The sequence below is a fragment of the Magnolia sinica genome, chromosome 12 (genome assembly GCF_029962835.1).
Source record: "Magnolia sinica isolate HGM2019 chromosome 12, MsV1, whole genome shotgun sequence".
Lineage (NCBI taxonomy): Eukaryota > Viridiplantae > Streptophyta > Magnoliopsida > Magnoliales > Magnoliaceae > Magnolia > Magnolia sinica.
In genome coordinates, this window is record NC_080584.1 from 56546599 (window position 1) to 56550946 (window position 4348).

A 4348-nucleotide genomic window follows, 5' to 3' on the forward strand; every position below is an offset into this window, starting at 1 on the left:
AGTGTTGAAATCACAGTTTAGCAGAAAATGTTATCTACAAATAGATAGCTCGCTTTTTGCAAGGTCATTCCATGCTGGAATGAACTGAAAACACAAATACTAGCCTAGTTCAAAATTTGTATGTCCTCATGAATGTTTTAATGGCAGGTGTTCAATCTCCATTTTTGTTTTTCCTATTATGTATCTTACTTGCGTTTTGTATCTACCCCATCAGCTAGATATCATCCTGATCAGTAACTCAAATGGATCTTCATCAATCTCTCCTTCATAACAATGTTCGCTGACATGTGCTTATGTAATGCAGGTGACAGATGCAATTCAAGGTTGTCATCAAGCGTGCTGCACATGCTGACCTACACCATTTGGGATTGTTCTTGGTTGGGTAGCAGGCAGATGCACCCCCAGAAGCTCTTCAGGTTCTTGATATTGTTCTGCGTGAACTTCCTACTACTAGGTAATTGTTATGATTTCGCTAGATGTCCAGAGTGCGTTTTAGCAGTGACACACTAGCAGTTCCTGGTACTTGTTGTGGTTTTTTTGGCAGTCTGAAAGGTGGCTTTACCTTTAGCTTTTCCATTTATTTATTATCCCAACCAATGACATGAAATCTTTGCTTCAGGTTATTGGAATACGCACTAATTGGACTATGCTTTTCAAATTTGATTTTACAGACATTGCTGCTCCTCATCAAACAACTTCCGCCAAAGGTTGCTCCTCTCATTTTTTAGCAGTTACAGAGGCATAAACTGTGTGCATAGATTTTTTATGTGGGTTAGGGATGGATTGGTTTGTTGCATGGAAGGGAAAAAAAAGTTTGGATTTGAGAAGGGTTTTCTAAAGAAGAAAAAAAAAAGGGTCCACGATAATGCTCTTTTCTTCTTATTCCTTGTCCATGTTTACTACTCAGATCATAATCTTCTCTTTTGCTTATTCTATTTGCATCATGTCCTGATAGCATGATATGATGCAGGCTGTTATAAAGAAGAAATATGGTCAAGATGCAACCATTGCTATAATGACCAAAATTTTCATACTTTGGTGGGTTCCATGATTTTACAATGTAATGAAATGCACTCATCTCATGTATCCATTGACATTATTTATACAGCAGCACGTTCTGTGTTATCCAATCTTGGGAACAAGAATGAAAGATGTCCATTTATCTGGCAACATATTCAACCACATAACATGTTTAATCATCAATACTGCTGTCCCATAAAACATACTACAGACCAAACATGACAAATGAGTAATCATCAATTAATTCCATCATCTCACAACATATGCATGTAGGGAAAAACAAATTAAGCCCAAGGACAGCTCAGTCAAAGGCAATAGAAGAATATCATGGCGCAAGAACATGGAACTGATGATGTATTTTCTTTTTAGGCTGGGAGTTACTGAGTATTAATAGCAACTTCACAACAGAATAGTATTATCATACAACCACTAGAAGGGCAGTTTATGATCATATAGAACAGTTCTGAGCTTCAGGACCACCACTGCGGTAAGCTCCAGTCCGGGACACAGTTTGATTCAATTGTGTCGAATTGGAGCTTGAGGGAAGAGGAGGAAGAGGAGATATCAAAGAGCTTGAGGCATTTTGAGATAGGGGGTTGCAGGAAGACTTGCTGAGTTGAGAGCTTCTGTTTGGGAAGACAAAGAAAAGAAAGACTGTTGTATCAGGTGAATGTGATTGAGATTTAGAGATTTATTGTCGAGCACTGAATTATCTAGTTCTGTCCATTAATTTCTATGTTCTTACTTCTTCATTGCAAGTTCTTTAGAAGTCTAGATTTATATGTTTTGGTTGCAGGTATCAGAGAGAAGAAGCGAAAATTCAAGCTTGGGTGAATCTCCAAAATGCAAAAGTAGAAGCTCAATCGAAAAAGCGTGAGGTAATGTAATGGAATTCTATCCTTCTCATCCTTTCAATTTTGTGGGTATCTCAGTCTATTTGGTATCTGTTCTTAATTAGACAAATGTAACAAATTCAGCCTGGCAGAAGCTTAAGGATCCTGAGGTATCTTATGTAAGGCGGCTAGGTTTGGCAAACACCATTGAAGCCGAGGTTTTCCTTGTAAGGTAGGGTATCAGATAATTAACATGTGAAAATTGTAGAAAGATAGACAGTCCAGAATGTACTAGAAGGTTGTGCTATAAATTGCAGATCCATATGCATGCTGTTATGATTATTTTATTTTATTTATTTATTATTATTATTTTTGAAATATAGCTGCAGTTTATTGCTTGGTTCTACGATGGGGAATTTCTGGGTGAGATGTCATTCCTCCAGTTGCATGATTACACTTGATAAGCTTATATTGTGATCCTTTAGGTTTAGTTGTTAAATAGTTACTCTTTTGCATGTTTAGTTTTTGAATCTTTATGTTCTTTTTTGGCTAATCAAATTGCTTATGGTCTTTATTTTGATTTTAATAGTTACAATGCAAGCCCAAAAAAAGCTCTGCCTGGATATGCAATGCAAAGACAAGTTCCTCTTTCAGAGTGTAATTGCATTTTTTATTTATTTCTAATGTATTCAGGCAATTGTAAACTTATTGTTGTAAATATATATAATTTTTATTATAAAGTTGTACCATATTTGTTCAATATTAATTTTAAATTGTATATAATATTCTTCGGTTTTTAAATATAAAAACAAATGTACAACTTTTATTGGCCATTCAGAAATAATGAAAAATACCGTTCCTAAAATTTAATATTTGACCATTGACAACATTAAGAACGGTTTAAAACCGTTCCTAAGATTTCATTCCGAAGATTTAAAATTAACTGTTTGCAACCTTAAATTGTTCCTAAGGGTTTGTTCTTAAAATCTGAAATGGTTCTTGATATGGTATTGAACCGTTTGTTTTTTTGTGACTGCTCTTAAAACCGTTCTTAAGGCATTTAGGAACGGTTTTAAACTGTTCCTAAATGACGTTTTTGGTGGTGTGGGGATTGAAAGCATACCACGGAAAACTTTTCATGCATGGGTAACCGAAGTTTTGTATCAATCTAATATTTATGTTTTCCCTTCATCCATCGAGATCTATGTCACCATATGATTAGTATGGATGGCAAATAAACTTCAGGAGGAAATTAGGAAGTTTTCAACCTTATGAGTTCAATGTCCACTATGACCATGGTGTGGTCCACTTGAGCCTTTCATATGCTTCCTTTCTTAGCTCACGCCCAAAAATGATATGTTAAAAAGGACGGAGGATATGAAAAAAGCAAACATATACATAGCGGTTGGCCTTACAGGCACTACAAGAAAAAACATCCATAGCCGACGGATGAGTTTACCCTTTGCTGGCTGCCAATTTTAGTGATGACAGGCAAAGGGGCCCTATAAAATAAAATAAAATCTGCAGCCCTAATTTCATTTCCGCCTACTCTCGAGATTTCTCTCCCTCTCCCTCTCCCTCTCCCTCTCCACTTGCGCGCTCTCCCTCTCGTTCTCCCTCCCTCTCCCTCTTGCGCACTCTCCCTCTCCCTCTCCCTCCATCTCTCTGCCTCTCCCCCTCCCTCCCTCTCGCGCTTCCCTCTCCCTCCCTCTCTCTGCCTCTCCCTCTCACTCTCCCTCTCCCTGTCACACTCTCTCTCTCAAAACCTACCAATTGCTGGGACAAGAGCCATCACAAACGTGAGTTGTATAGGCAGTGGCACATGGGCCAGATGGTAATTCACCACCTGAAATTGCTATCGAGATGCTGATGGATTCAAGGTATGAAGCCCAAACATCGAAAGATTTTTCATCATCATCATCTTCTTCTTCTTTTTCTTCTACATTGGGTGAGTCTTTGAGAAGAATGCTGAGTAGGAGTAGATTAGAATGCGAGTTGGAATATTTTCTCAATAAATCAACGAACCATTATGTCATCTTAATGTCTCATGAGATTTTCAAATTCTACTAATTTCAATTTTTCATGATTTTATATTGATATTATTGCCATATTTAGGGTGCATTTTGGTTACACCAAATATTCACGATATTTGCACCCTATAAATTCATTCATTATAATTTAATAATATTTTCTGATTTATGATAAATACTTTTAATATTTTAATCTTTATGAGGGGTTACACGAGAGGCGATTGCATGTGACCAAGCACAAAGATATTTCTATGGCCAGGCCCATGTGGAGCTCACAAAGATGTCCATGACAAATATACTTTGTTCATTTGTTTTAAAAGACCACTGTTGAAGCCTTCTTGGAGTAGACCATGATGTTTATATTCGCAGACTACCTCTTTGATGAGTTGTTTACCCGAAAATCATGCTAATCAAAAATGCATAACCACAGAAGCAGATTGGTCAATAAAGGTCTGGAGGAATCGG

General features: G+C 37.1%; 1 long non-coding RNA gene across 1 annotated transcript; it reads left to right on the plus strand.

Annotated features, from left to right (window-relative positions):
• The first annotated feature begins 623 nt into the window (after nt 1-623).
• On the plus strand, nt 624-2020 carry LOC131220531 (uncharacterized). The gene is made up of 3 exons (XR_009158665.1): nt 624-707; nt 1390-1686; nt 1817-2020. It is a non-coding gene; the product is annotated as an uncharacterized LOC131220531 (long non-coding RNA).
• The last annotated feature ends 2328 nt before the right edge of the window (nt 2021-4348 follow it).